Source organism: Ranitomeya imitator, chromosome 4 (genome assembly GCF_032444005.1).
Source record: "Ranitomeya imitator isolate aRanImi1 chromosome 4, aRanImi1.pri, whole genome shotgun sequence".
Taxonomy (NCBI): domain Eukaryota; kingdom Metazoa; phylum Chordata; class Amphibia; order Anura; family Dendrobatidae; genus Ranitomeya; species Ranitomeya imitator.
In genome coordinates, this window is record NC_091285.1 from 130423323 (window position 1) to 130439670 (window position 16348).

Genomic DNA, 16348 nt, shown 5'->3' on the forward strand with positions numbered 1-16348 from the left:
AAATGGGCACTGTAGGTGTTTTCCTGTCCTCCACTCACTGCCGACTTTGTTTCCCCATTGACTTGCATTGGGTTTCGTGTTTCGGCCCACCCCCGACCTTTCGCAATAATTGGCCGATTTCACCCGACCCGACTTTTGAGAAAGTCGGGTTTCGCGAAACCCGAAACGATCCTAAAAAAGTAAGTCACTCAACTCTAGTGAAGAGATTTGTGACTGAAACAGAGCACAGAGAGTTCATGCAGATAAAGGCATAATGAGGAGGGTTTCTGCCAGACAAATTCATTGGATTAAGAGAGCAGCAGCCAAAATAACATTACAAAGTTGCAAACAGTTATTTGAAGCTGCTGGTACCTCTGGAGTCCCTCGAACCTCAAGTTGTAGGATCCTTCAAAGGCTTGCTGCGGTGCATAAACCTACCATTCAGCCACCCCTAAACAGTGTTCACAAGCAGTAGGCCCAGACATACATGGAGACTAGTTTTCAAACGTTCTTGCTTACTGAAGAGTGTTGAGCAACCCTGGATGGTCCAGATGGATGGAGTAGTGGATGGTTGGTGGATGGCCACCATGCCCCAGCAAGGCTGAAACGTCAGCAAGGAGGTGGAGGAGTCATGTTTTTGAATCATGGTGAAACAGCTAGTAGGGCCCTTTAAAGTTCCTGAAGGTGGGAAAATTACCTCTGCAAAGTATGTAGATTTTCTGACTTACAACTTTCATCCATGGTATCAAAAGCAGAAAAGTGCCTTCGGGAGCAAAATCATCTTCATGCATGACAATGCACCATCTCCTGCTGCAAAGAATACATCTGATTCAGTGGATGCTATGGGCATAAAAGGATATAAACTCTTGGTGTGGTGACCATCTTCCCCTGACCTCAACCCTATAGAGAGCCTTTGGAGTATCATCAAGCAAAAGATCTATGAAGGGTGGGAGGCAGTTCACATCAAAACAGCAGCTCTGGGAGGCTATTCTGACTTCATGCAGAAAAATTAGAAACTCTCCAAAAACTCACAAGTTCAATGGATGCAAGAATTGTGAAGGTGACATCAAAGAAGAGTTCCTATGTTAATATGTATCTTGGCCTGTTAGGATGTTTTGGAGTTAAATAGCTTTTTTGTTCAGTGAATGTGACCTCCTAATGCTGCAAATTCCACAAATGAGCATTTTCAGTACTTTAAAATATCAAATGTTTAGAAATTCTACTGTGCATAATAATTTAATTTGGAACAGTGCATTTTGAGTTTTTATTCTTTTTGGAGATTATACTGTTATCATTGGGAGGTTTCTTCAATAAAGTTTGATGTATAATTTAACGGGTGTTAACGGCACCGACCATTTAGGAAAATCTGAGAAATACATCATTTGCATAATAATTTGAAACATGGTATATACTATACTAATACAGTTTATATAGCCTGTATACCATCAGAGACTGTACTGTGATCAATTCTTGATTTAACCTCCAAATTTGTATACAGTCATTGTTGTTATTGCTAATTTTAATGTGAATTCAATAAACTTTATATTTTATTTTGGAGAAAATACACTCCAATTGTTTTTTGCAGGCTATATATTCATTTTAATTTTGCCACATGAGCTATAACTCAAAAGTGTTAAATCATTTAGCAGTGCTCTACAATCTGAGAATATTGTGTTTGGACAAAACAGCAGTAATTTGAGCATGCGTTGGTCACTGCTGTCACAGGAACAAGTTGGCTGTATATCAAAGTTAGCATCTGCCCGGCATGATGAAGGCTCAGTTCCTGAGCTCGCTTCATACACAGGGACCTAGTGCATCATATGTTACTAATGTTTGGGCTAAGCCCCATGTTGGAAACTCTAGTACACAACAGTTGAGTCTGGAGCACCAGTATTCATGAATTCTTACTAAAGTTACATGAATAGAGCTATATTTCAGATCTATGTGAGAGACATGAGACACATGGAGCCTTCTATTCATAGTTTCCCTCCAGTTTTACGTGGAGGTATATTTTTTCACATTTGACAGTGCTTATTACTATTTGGCTTGTTCATAAGTTATTTGCCACAAAAGATAAAACGGCATGCAGGAGACACAAAAGAATGAATACTGGAAATGAGTCTTTATTAATTTAATGTTGTGTTCTACAGAAGACTACATATAAAGAAAAAAATGTATTCATCATGACATTTTGTATAAAATGCAATTAGTTCATAAGTTACAACACCAGTATTAGCAATTGTCGGATACTATGTGTTTCAGAAGTCATCTGAAAGACTTGCAGGAATCCATGTATTTGTGCCAAAACTAATTCAGATGACTGGAAGAGATTTTCAGCAGCAGAAATTTCCATTCATATGAGAAACATATGAGATTCTTCCTTAGAGGTGACTTTTCAATAAACTCATAATTCCCCTACAAACTCTTAGGTCTTAATTTTGCAATAACCTGATATAATGAAATATTACCGGGCTATGGTATGTCCATTATTACCTGGTTGCTGATATAATGTTGATGCTGGCCTTTTAGGTAGCTGAGCACATTGTGTGAAATGTGAGGCCCTTAAGTGTTCATCGTGGTGAGCCAGACATACAGAATTGTATGACTTACACTATGTGTAGTCTAAACTTTTATAATAGTGATTCATGTAAATAAATATGATGTGGCATTGTAATTTTATGTAGGTTTTCTGTGTGATGGCGACACTGACTTGTTGAGTTCACAAGTCATCTGAAGCTGTATAGTGTCTCTATATTTTAGAAACATTCTTCCATAGAAGCAATGTAGTCCCACATAGATCTATTTTTGCGTTTTACAATGTGGTCAGGACAATGAAACTCATTATGGCTCAACGTTGGTTTGCATTTTGTGATTATTTCACATAGGCTACCTACAAATATTAGAGATGGGAGAATTGATTCTGAGGACCTCAGTCCACCAACAAGGTCAGTAATCTGTAGCCGCTGGACAGATCTCCGCTCATCTCTGCATTCCCGAATCGTCTTTTGATGAACCAAAGTGGCACAATGCTGAGTATGTGTATCGTGCTGCAATGATGACGTCTCGGCAACCTGAAAAACCTGAAAAAGGTCCAAGGATGGACCAGAGCTCTGCAAAACAATATTTCTATCGCTAATAAATAATGTTAAAATAATGATAGGCATACATCCCGCAGAATAATTCCTAGTTGATGGCATTCGTGAACCAACATTTTGTCAAGCATTTTGCCAAATGTGCTTCTAGTTGCTATGTAACAAGCAGGCATCCATACAGCAGCCAGAAAGTATGGCGCACAGATTCGATTTTTAAAAACAGAACAAAATAAATACTCCGAGGAGCATCAAGAATAAAACACAGCAAAATTTGGCCACTTGACTTGGTGACAGGTCTTTGAGGGGAAAATGCATTCTCTTCCTATGTAAACTACCTTGGATAAAAAAAGATTGTTTACTAGGAAGAAAAGTCAGAAACTGAGTAACGTAGCAAAGTTAAGAGCGGATGTGCTCCAAAGTAACGACATGAGAATTCGTGCAAGTCCAAATGGTGAATCAGTATCCTGAATTCCTTTCTTAAAGAATCATAATAAAAATGCAGATTCAGTCAGAACTGAATTTTGATTAAAAATTAAGAACATTAGATAAACTTCCTGCTCTCCTTACATAATTACATTAATGTATTGTAGCTCAAGAGCAGTTTCCGCTCCATCCCAACAGGTGTTAGTCCAAGTAATTGCAGCTGTATGTTTCATCTAACAATAACTACAATCCTGGCTGCTTATCTGCTTAGATTCTGCATATAATACTCATCAAGGAAAACTGCATGATTTTCCAATAAGTCATCAATGCCCAAGATTTCCAAACAACACTGTGGAACTGGGATGCTTAATAAAGGCTCCAAGGTCACCCATTTACGAGGGGCGATCCAAAAGTAATGATAATCGGTTATTTCTATTGCACACAGAAATTAAAATAAAATGTTTTCTTCTCTCTTAGGTACCCACTAGTCCAGGAAAAAAAATCACTTAAATAGACCATGATTCCCGGGAGCTACATTCATTTGAATATGAACTGCCGAGGAGTGAACATCAAAATGGAAAAAAACGAGCTCAGAGCTGTCATCAAATACCTCTGCTTGAAAAAAATGACTACCAAAGACATACACAGCGACTTGGTGGAAACATTGGGGGACTCTTCTCCTCCATAATCCACAGTTGCATGCTGTGCCAAGGAATTTAAGCTGGGAAGAACATCGACGGAAGATGAACATCGTCAAGGACGCCCATCCACGTCCCTCAATGAAGAAAACGTGAAAAAAGTTGAAGAAGTTGTATTGGCAGATCGAAGAGTGACTATCAGGCATGTAGCTGAGGTCCCAGGGATCTCATATGGCAGTATTCAAAGAATCCTTGCAAAAGAATTGCATATGAGAAAGGTCTCCGCGCGTTGGGTTCCAAAAATGTTAACCGACGAGCAAAAGAAGAAACGAGTTGACATTTCAATAGCAAATCTCGAAAAGTTCCAAGCAGACAAGGAAAATTTTTTGTCACGTTTTTTGACCATGGACAAGACCTGGATCCACCACTTTGATCCCGAAACTAAACAACAATCGATGACGTGGAAACGAGCCGACGAACCAACGCCAAAGAAATTCAAAGTGTCAAGCTCAGCAGGGAAGGTTATGGTGTCCGTTTTTTGGGACGATGAAGGAATTATTATGGTGGACTATTTGGAGAAGGGAGCCACTATTACGGGCTCCTACTACGCAGAACAAATAAGAAGATTGTGGGAGGCTGTCAAGGAGAAAAAGCGCGGCAAACTGCGGGCTGGAGTGCTGTTTCACCAAGATAACGCGCCGGCTCACAAAGCTGCAGTTGCCATGGCTACCATTCAAAAAGCGGGCTTTGAACTGGTGGAACACCCCCCCTATTGGCCAGATCTAGCCCCCAGTGACTTCTTTCTCGTTCCTCGACTCAAGGAACACCTCCGGGGCAAGAAATTTGATGACAATAGCGACGTGATAACCGCTGTTGGGGATTTTTTTGAGGGTCAAGATCAAGAATTTTTTTCTAAGGGAATTCTAAGTTTAGAAAAGAGATGGACTAAATGTATAGACTTAATAGGAGACTATGTAAAAAAATAAAAAAATTTTTTGACTATATTCATTGTGTTTAGTATTGATTATCATTACTTTTGGATCGCCCCTCGTACAAGAGCATATTAATCCCTGCCTAAAGCTTGACATGATAGGTTGCCTGTCAGTTTTACACAGCAATATAATATATTACACTATATATCAAATCCATATCGTTATAGTCTGTAAATTCTTTGTTAGCGCTCATCCAGATGTCCATTTTTATCAGTTAAATTTAATTTGTTTGTGGACTGAGTGGCAGAGTTTTGCCCGATATTGATCTGAGTGTTGGATCAATATCGTCAATGCAAGTATACGGGTCTGTGCAAAAAATCATACAGCACCTTTAAGAGATTAGTGACGTGAAGCTGCAGGTGCTGCTTTTTTGGTGCATATGGCAGAAGATAATCCTCTGCCATATGCATAAACAGAGCAGCATTTGGATTTTGCCAGCACATCACACATTTCATAAAACACGTTCTCCAGTGCCACTAAGTTACATGATGCAGCATAAAATTCCTGATCAAGTGGTACCAATACCACAGTGCAGCATAATAATACCCCTTGCACCTAGGAGGGTGCATAAGCCTCTGAAGCTTTCAATTAACAGCTTGATTCACCCCATTCATATACTTTTAGAAACATTGTGTTAGGGCTAGCGGAACGCACAGAGTATAGATAGGTAGCAACAAGGTGCGTTCACAGCCCGGGGTCCACCATGCAGAGATATCTGCTGCAAAGTAATGGCCGATAAACTCTGCGCCCACACTTGGGTTAAGCATCACCCCGTGTGAACTGGAAGCGATCTCTGTTGCCTCACAGAGTCGCGATGTATACAAAACTATTAACCTAACTAGGGTTGTGCTTGCTCTGGAACTCTTCTGTGCTAACCGCACACATGAAGGAACCAGATGCTAAGCCAAGGCTAATTGCCCCCACTGACGCTAGCTGCCTGTCTGAGTGTACAGTCCCAAAGATACAGCCTCACACAACATATGTAAAGAGTGGTATAGTATCCACTGGCATAAGCCAAACACATTTGATACTAGCGCATGGCCGTGCGGCCATGCAAACCTTTTGGGTATGTGCCCACGTAGAAAGGTGCTCTGTGGATTTTTCCACGGCGGATTTTAGAAATCCGCAGGTAAAAGGCACTGCGTTTTACCTGTGGATTTACCACGGTTTTTATGTGGATTTTGTGCGGATTTCACCTGCGGTTTTACACCTGCGGATTCCTATTATGAAGCAGGTGTAAACCGCAGCGGAATCCACACAAAGAATTGACATGCTGAGGAATGTAACCCGCAGCGTTTCTGCGCATTTTTTTCCCGCAGCATGGGCACTGCGGATTGCGGTTTCCATAGGTTTACATTGTACTGTAAACACATGGAAAGCTGCTGCAGACCCGCAGCTGCTGATCTGCTGCGGACCACAGCAAAATCCGCAACGTGTGCACATAGCCTTATAGTTGCAGCTCTTTCAAGACCGTCCTGGTGGACCAATAGGAGCTGCTACAGGGCCTGTGCGTGTGATGCCCGACCTCCAATGAGAGGTCCTCCCGTGGGCATGCTCAGTGTGTGAAAAGCAGGACTTAGTCCCAGAAAAGCCTGCACACCGCTGACCAGTGCTGTCTACAAAGGCAGATCCTGGAAAGGCAGCAGTAACCATTCGCACAGTATCACGCTGAGCCAGACGCTGGGACCGACGTCTCCACTGAGCAGGTTCTACTGCGGTTGGAGGAGAATGGGAGACCGCAGCAGACATGGTTCGAGATTCCCCCTGTGCAGCGGCTGGAACTCAACACCTAACACATTGTTTTAGGATGTCACATAGAAATATACTTACAAATATTGTAGCATGGCTAAAGCTTGTATAGTCGACGGGAGGTATGTATCACAGAGAAGGCTTGTCGCTGTGATGTAACCCGGAGTGTTTTGTTTAATACACATAAGGCAATAAGGAATTGTTTAGTATGTTTGGGTCCGGGTTACGGGTAGCTATGAGAGATGGGAGGGTCTGGCTACCCAAATACTTCACCCCTGGGTAAGGGGCATAACTGTGCCTATCTATGTTTGTTGCAGGACCTGTGGTGATGTCAGAACCACATGTCTTATCATGTGATGGGTTCCTGGGTGTGGTTACACCTACAGTTAGGTCCATATATATTTGGACAGAGACAACATTTTTCTCATTTTAGTTACAGACATTACCACAATGAATTTTAAACAAAACAATTCAGATGCAGTTGAAGTTCAGACTTTCAGCTTTCATTTGAGGGTATCCACGTTAAAATTGGATGAAGGGTTTAGGAGTTTCAGCTCCTTAATATGTGCCACCCTGTTTTTAAAGGGACCAAAAGTAATTGGACAATTGACTCCAAGGCTATTTCATGGACAGGTGTGGGCAATCCCTTCATTATGTCATTCTCAATTAAGCAGATAAAAGGCCTGGAGTTGATTTGAGGTGTGGTGCTTGCATTTGGAAGGTTTTGCTGTGAAGTAAACATGTGGTCAAAGGAGCTCTCCATGCAGGTGAAACAAGCCATCCTTAAGCTGCGAAAACAGAAAAAACTCATCCGAGAAATTGCTACAATATTAGGAGTGGCAAAATCTACAGTTTGGTACATCCTGAGAAAGAAAGAAAGCGCTGGTGAACTCATCAATGCAAAAAGACCTGGGCGCCCATGGAAGACAACAGTGGGGGATGCTCGCAGAATAATCTCCATGGTGAACAGAAACCCCTTCACAACAGCCAACCAGGTGAACAACACTCTCCAGGAGGTCAGCGTATCAATATCCAAATCTACCATAAAGACAAGACTGCATGAAAGTAAATACAGAGGGTTCACTGCACGGTGCAAGCCACTCATAAGCATCAAGAAGAAAAAGGCTAGACTGGACTTTGCTAAAAAACATCTAAAAAATCCAGCACAGTTCTGGAAGAACATTCTTTGGACAGATGAAACCAAGATCAACCTCTACCAGAATGATGGAAAGAGAAAAGTATTGTGAAGGCTTGGTACAGCTCATGATCATTGTAGATTATTGTACTTGTTTTATTATGTATACCCCTCCTCACATGTAAAGCGCCATGGAATAAATGGCGCTATAATAATAAATAATAATAATAATAATAATGATCCAAAGCATACCACATCATCTGTAAAACACAACGGAGGCAGTGTGATGGCTTGGGCATGCATGGCTGCTAGTGGCACTGGGTCACTAATATTTATTGTTGATGTGACACAGGACAGAAGCAGCCGAATGAATTCTGAGGTATTCAGAGACATACTGTGTGCTCAGATCCAGCCAAATGCAGACAAACTAATTGTCCATCTCTAGCATTAACCCCTTCACCCCAAAGCCTGTTTTCACCTAAGTGACAGGGCCAATTTTTACAATTCTGACCACTGTCACTTTATGAGGTCATAACTCTGAAACGCTTCAACGGATCCTGGTGATTCTGACATTATTTTCTCGTGACATATTGTACTTCATGATAGTGGTAAAACTTCTTTGATATGACTTGCATTTATTTGTGAAAAAAACAAAAATTTGTCGGAAATTATGAAAATTTAGCAATTTTCAAACTCTTAGTTTATATGCCCTTAAATTAGAGAGTTATATCACATAATATAGTTAATAACCAACATTTCCCACATGTCTGCATTACATCAGCACAATTTTGGAAACATAATTTTTTTTTGTTAGGACGTTATAAGGGTTAAAAGTTGACCAGCGATTTCTCATTTTTGCAACAAAATTTGCAAAACCATTTTTTTTACGGACCACCTCACACTTGAAGTGACTTTGAGGGGTCTATATGACAGAAAATTCCCAAAAGTGACACCATTCTAAAAACTGCACCCCTCACGGTACTCAAAACCACATTCAAAAAGTTTATTAACCCTTCAGGTGCTTCACAGGAATTTTTTGAATGTTTAAAAAAATTGAACATTTAACTTTTTTTTCACAAAATTTTTACTTTAGGTCCTATTTGTTTCATTTTACCAAGGGTAACAGGAGAAATTGGACCACAAAAGTCGTTGTACAATTTGTCCTGAGTACGCCGATACCCAATATATGTTGGGGGGAACCACTGTTTGGGTGCACGGCAGAGCTCGGAAGGGAAGGACCGCCATTTGAAATGCAGACTTAGATGGATTGGTCTGCAGGCGTCATGTTGCATTTGCAGAGCCCCTGATGTACCTAAACAGTAGAAACCCCCCACAAGTGACCCCATATTGGAAACTAGACCCCCCAAGGAACTTATCTAGATGTGTTGTGAGAGCTTTGAACCAACAAGTGTTTCACTACAGTTTATAACGCAGAGCCGTGAAAATAAAAAATATTTTTTTTTCCACGAAAATGATATTTTATCCCCTATGTTTTTATTTTCCCAAGGGTAACAGGACAAATTGGACCCCAAAAGTTGTTGTCCAACTTGTCCTGAGAACGCTGATACCCCATATGTTGGGGGGAACCACTGTTTGGGCACACAGGAGAACTCGGAAGGGAAGGAGCCCTGTTTTACTTTTTCAAAGCAAAATTGGCTGGAATTGAGATCGGATGCCATGTCGCGTTTGGAGAGCCCCTGATGTGCCTAAACAGTGGAAACCCCCAATTATAACTGAAACCCTAACCCCAACCCTAACCCTAGCCCTAACCCTAATGGGAAAATGGAAATAAATACATTTTTTTACATTTTATTATTTTTCCCTAACTAAGGGGTGATGAAGGGGGGTTTGATTTACTTTTATAGCGTGTTTTTTAGCGGATTTTTAGGGTTGGCAGCCGTCACACACTAAAAGACGCTTTTTATTGCAAAAAATAGTTTTTACATCACCACATTTTGAGAGCTATAATTTATCCATATTTTGGCCCACAGAGTCATATGAGGTCTTGTTTTTTGCGGGACAAGTTGACGTTTTTATTGGTAACATTTTCCGGCAGATGACATTTTTTGATCGCTTTTTATTCCGATTTTTGGGAGGCGGAATGAACAAAAACCAGCTATTCATGAATTTCTTTTAGGGGGGGCGTTTATACCGTTCCACGTGTGGTAAAATGGATAAAGCAGTTTTATTCTTCGGGTCAGTACGATTACAGCGATACCTCATTTATGTAATTTTTTTTATGTTTTGGCGCTTTTACACAATAAAAACTATTTTATATAAAAAAATAATTGTTTTTGCATCGCATTATTCTGAGAGCTATAACTTTTTTATTTTTCTGCTGATGATGCTGTATGGTGGCTTTTTTTTTGCGGGACAAGATGACGTTTTCAGCGGTACCCTGGTTATTTATATCCGTCGTTTTGATCGCGTGTTATTCCACTTTTTGTTCGCCCGTATGATAATAAAGTGTTGTTTTTTGGTTTTTTTTTTTTTTGCGGTGTTCACTGAAGGGGTTAACTAGTGGGATAGTTTTATAGAGCGGGTCGTTACGGACGCGGCGATACCAAATATGTGTACAATTATTGTTTTTTTTTTTTTACATAAATAAATGGATTTATTGGGAAATGTTTTTTTTTTTTTTATTTGGGGATTTTTTTTTATTTTTTTTTTTACACATTCTATTTTTTTTACTTTCTAACATTGTCCCAGGGTGGGACATCTCTGTATTAGATCAGATCGTTGATCTGACACTGTGCATAGCACACTGTCAGATCAACGATCTGACAGGCAGTTTAGCTGGCTCTCCAGCGCCTGCTCTCAGCAGGCGCCGGCTAGCCAGGTCACTTCATGACCCGGAAGGAGTCCGGCGGCCATCTTGGATCCGGGGACTCCTTCCGGGTCACCGGAGCAACGCGATCTCATTGCGTTGCTCCGGTGGGAGAGCGCAGGGAGCCCCCGTCCCTGCGCGATCCCCCTCTATGCCGCTGTCACTACTGACAGCGGCATCAGAGGGGTTAAATGCCCGCGATCGGCGATAGCGCCGATCGTGGGCATTGCTGCGGGGTGTCAGCTGTCATATACAGCTGACACCCGCACCTGATCACCGCGGCGCTCAGCGCGAGACCGCGGTGATCGGTGCGCCGTACTAGTACTGCTGCTGGCACTAATGCAGTGCCGGCAGCGCAGTATTAGTACGGCACATGTCACGAAGGGGTTAAACGACGACCAATGACCCAAAACATAAAGCCAAAGCAACCCAGGAGTTTTTTAAAGCAAAAAAGTGGAATATTCTTGAATGGCCAAGTCAGTCACCTGATCTCAACCCAATTTAGCATGCATTTTACTTGTTAAAGACTAAACTCCAGACAGAAAGGCTCACAAACAAACAGCAACTGAAAACCACTGCAGTGAAGGCCTGGCAGAGCATCAAAAAGGAGGAAACACAGCGTCTGGTGATGTTCATGAGTTCAAGACTTCAGGCAGTCATTGCCAACAAAGGGTTTTCAAACAAGTACTAAAAATGAACATTTTATTTACAATTATTGAATCTGTCCAATTACTTTTGGTCCCTTTAAAAACAGGGTGGCACATGTTAAGGAGCTGGTACAATATCTGCTTGCTGTCATCCACTGCTTATCATCCTGCAACATTCCCTTTAATGGTACAATATCTGCTTGCTGTCATCTGCTGCTTATCCTCCTGCAACATTCCCTTTAATGGTATATAACAGTGCCTGCTGAATGTTTACTAAAATCGTTTGTTGTATTGTACTCACTGATGTGTATCCATGCTGGGGCCACAGGAGATGTTATCTGGTTAAAGGTGTTATAGCATATAGATGTAGCCAGGCCCAGTGCCTTTGATCATCTAACCTCCCCCCCCCCCCCCCCCCAAGGTGTTGGCCAATTGCTAATTTATCCATAATCAGGTCCCACAATTCTAGCGAGGGTACGTGTGCTGGTCAGGCACGTGTCTCCTGGCAGCAAAGTATCACGGCAGCTAAAGTATCGTGAAGTGCAGTTATTTCAACAGCTGGGAATTAATATCCATCTCCTCTCTTCACACAGGTACAATATCTGCTTGCCGTCATCTGCTTATCATCCTGCAACATTCCCTTTAATGGTACAATATCTGCTTGCTGTCATCTACTGCTTATCATCCTGCAACATTCCCTTTAATGGTACAATATCTGCTTGCTGTCATCTGCTGCTTATCCTCCTGCAACATTCCCTTTAATGGTATATAACAGTGCCTGCTGAATGTTTACTAAAATCGTTTGTTGTATTGTACTCACTGATGTGTATTCATGCTGGGGCCACAGGAGATGTTATCTGGTTAAAGGTGTTATAGCATATAGATGTAGCCAGGTCCAGTGCCTTTGATCATCTAACCTCCCCCCCCCCCCCCCCAAGGTGTTGGCCAATTGCTAATTTATCCATAATCAGGTCCCACAATTCTAGCGAGGGTACGTGTGCTGGTCAGGCACGTGTCTCCTGGCAGCAAAGTATCACGGCAGCTAAAGTATCATGAAGCGCAGTTATTTCAACGGCAGTTAGTCACAGCAGGAGTCAGGACCCCACCCTATGTATCTGTCTCTTTTGGGTATGTTTGCTAAGTACTTCTTATTACTTAGATCTAGCTTTTTTAATAACCCATATGCCCTTACAGTGTTTTCTGAACTAATCCTTACTCTCCTTCGCTATCCCCAAACCCCAGCACCCTCTAACCAAATAATAATCTCCCCTTCCCTCCCTACCTGTCCTCCTCTGCTGAGCTGCTCCTTAACCTCAAATCTGTCCTAATAAACATAGAACAGGTGAGAGGAGAATTGGTGGCTTTTGTCTCTCTCTGCTTCTCCTCACTGCTGGCAACATATCTCCCAACCCTGGACCCCCCCACAGCTCATACCTCCCATTACTACCCCCTTCTACTGCTTCCTATCTAATATTAACTACTGCAATCTTTCCAACATAAAACTGTGCCCCTGACGCCCTCCCCCCTTCGCTCCCTCTCTCTGGAGCACTCTGGAATGCCCGCTCAATCTGCAATAAGCGTCATGTGATTTATGACCTTTTTCTCTTTCAGGAGCTTGCCTTCCTCGGCCTCACAGAAACATGGCTAACACCCCCTGACAGAGCCTGCTGCGCTATGTTACGACGGCTTAAACTTCACCCACACTCCTTGCCCTGGCAACAGACACGGTGGAGGAGTGGGTCTCCTCCTTTCTTGTAACTGTACCTTTCACCCAATCCCACCTCTAACCTTCCTTATCCTCCCCTCTTTTAAAGTCCACTCTGTCCGCATCTACTCTCCCTCCAACCTCCAAGTGGCCGTCATTTACCGACCTCCGGGTCCAGCCACTGCCTTTCTTGACCAATTCGCCACCTGTCTTCTTCACTTTCTCTCCAGTGACATTCCCACCATCATCATGGGTGACTTCAACATCCCCACTGATACCCTTCAGTCAGCAGCCTCAAAACTACTGTCCCTTACTTCATCTTTTGGACTTACTCAGTGGTCCTTCGCAGCCACGCACACAGATTGATATACTTTAGATCTGGTCTTTACCCGTCTCTGCTCTCCATCTAACTTCACCACCTCCCCTCTCCCTCTCTAGGACCACCATCTGCTCACTTTCTCATCCCTGTCCTCCTCATCAATCACATTTGTCCAGCAACATGCGCACCCCGCAGAAACCTCGCACACTTAGACACCCACACGCTCTCTGACTCTATTCTACCACTGGCATCCATATCCTCACTCCACGACAGACAGTGCCAATGCTTTCTACAATGCCACTCTCGCATCAGCTATTGACACGGTTGCCCCCATCGTTCATGGCAGAATGCGACATATCAATAGACAACCCTGGCACAATAACACCACTAAAAAGCTCCGGAAAGTGTCCAGGGTTGCAACACTTGCTTTCAATTCTGCTCTCACCTCTGCCTCTGCTAAACAGGCCTACTTCACAATCCTTATCCTACAACTACAAACAGTAACCCACCTCTTCAACCTATCAGTAACTTCTGGCACCTTCCCTTCTACTTTCAAATATGCCACAATAACGCCTATCCTTAAAAAGCCAACCCTTGATCCAACTGCTCTGTCCAGCTATCACCCAATATCGCTGCTCCCATTCGCTTCCAAACTCCTGGAGTAGCATGTCCACTCTGATGAACTTTCCTCCCACCTCTCATCAAACTTGCTCTTTGACAATTTACAGTCTAGTTTCCACCCCATCACTCAACTTTGACACCCCTGACCAAAATTATTAACGACCAAAGCTAACGGACAATACTCTATACTCCTCTGTTGTGAACAGGTAATTCAGAACCACAATGGACATAGAAGTTCAGAGCACACAAAGTGACCTGACAATAACCAAAAAACAAGGACGAGCTCTGAGACGTGGGAACTCTGCTGACCGCAATCCCTAATCCTAACACACCACACTAGAGGTAGCCGTGGATTGCGCCTAACGCTCCCTATGCAACTCGGCACAGCCTGAGAAACTAACTAGCCCTGAAGATAGAAAAATAAGCCTACCTTGCCTCAGAGAAATTCCCCAAAGGAAAAGGCAGCCCCCCACATATAATGACTGTGAGAAAAATGAAAATACAAACACAGAGATGAAATAGATTTAGCAAAGTGAGGCCCGACTTACTGAATAGACCGAGGATAGGAAAGATAGCTTTGCGGTCAACACAAAAACCTACAAACATCCACGCAGAGGGGCAAAAAGACCCTCCCCACCGACTAACGGTACGGAGGTGCTCCCTTTGCGTCTCAGAGCTTCCAACCAGCAAGAAAAACCAATAAAGCAAGCTGGACAGAAAAAATAGCAAGCAAAAATAACACAAGCAAAACTTAGCTTATGTAGGATAGACAGGCCACAGGAACGATCCAGGAGGAAGCAAGACCAATACTAGAACATTGACTGGAGGCCAGGATCAAAGCACCAGGTGGAGTTAAATAGAGCAGCACCTAAAGACTTAACCTCATCACCTGAGGAAGGAAACTCAGAAGCCGCAGTACCACTCTCATCCACCAAAGGAAGCTCATAGACAGAACCAGCCGAAGTACCACTCTCGACCACAGGAGGGAGCTTGGCCACAGAATTCACAACACTCCTCCTTCTAGACCTGTCCTCTGCTTTTGACACAGTTGACCACTGCCTCCTACTACAGATCCTCTCCTCCTTTGGCATCAAAGACCTCCAACCACACATTCAGCGTCTCCCACTCTCACACTACCTCCTCATCCTACCCTCTCTCTGTTGGAGTCTCCCAAGGCTCTGTTCCAGGACTCTTTCTCTTCTCAATCTATACACTTGGCCTGGGACAACTCAAAGTCTCATGGATTCCAGCACTACCTTTATGCTGATGATATTCAGATCTACCTCTCTGGCCCAGATGTCACCTCTCTGCTGTCCAGAATCCCAGAATGTCTATCAGCCATATCCTCCTCCTCTCGCTTCCTCAAACTCAATGTGGACAAATCTGAACTCCTCTTTTCTCCATCTCATAGATCTTGCTTACCTGACCTATCTATCGTAATTAACAACATCATGCTCTCCCCCATACCGAAAGTCTGCTGCCTCCAAGTAACCATCGACTCTGCCCTGTCCTTCAAACCGCATATCCAAGCTCTTTCCCCCTCCTGTCATCTCCAGCTCAAAAATATCTCCATAATCCATCCTTTCCTCAACCCTCAATCTACTAAAATGCTTGTGCATGCCCTCATCATCTCCCACCTTGACTACTGCACAATCCTTTTCTGTGGCCTCTCTGCTAACACCCTTGCACCTCTCCAGTCGATCCTTAACTCTGCTGGCCAACTAATTCATCTCTCTCCTCGATACTCCTCTGCTTCCCCCCTCTGCAAATCTCTTCACTGGCTCTCATTCCCTCAGCGTATCCAGTTCAAATTATTAATACTGACCTAAAAAGCCATGCATAACCTGTCTCCTCCATATATCTCTGAACTAATCTCCTGATATCTTCCCTCACACAATCTCTGGTCCTCCCAAGACCTCCTTCTCTCCTCCACACTTATTCGCTCCTCACCCAACCACCTCCAAGACTTCTGCCGAATATCCCCCATCCTCTGGAATTCTTCGCCCCAACACATCTATCAACCACATTTGGTTCCTTCAGATGGAACCTGAAAACCCACCTCTTCAGGAAAGCTTGCAGCCTGCACTGACCCAGCTGCCTCCTCATCACTACCAGAGCTACCGCCTCACCAACACTAGAGCTGTTGCACCCCTGAACTTTTGTCTCTTTCCCATTATCCTGTGAAATGTAAGCCCGCAAGTGCAGGGTCCTCTCCCCTCTG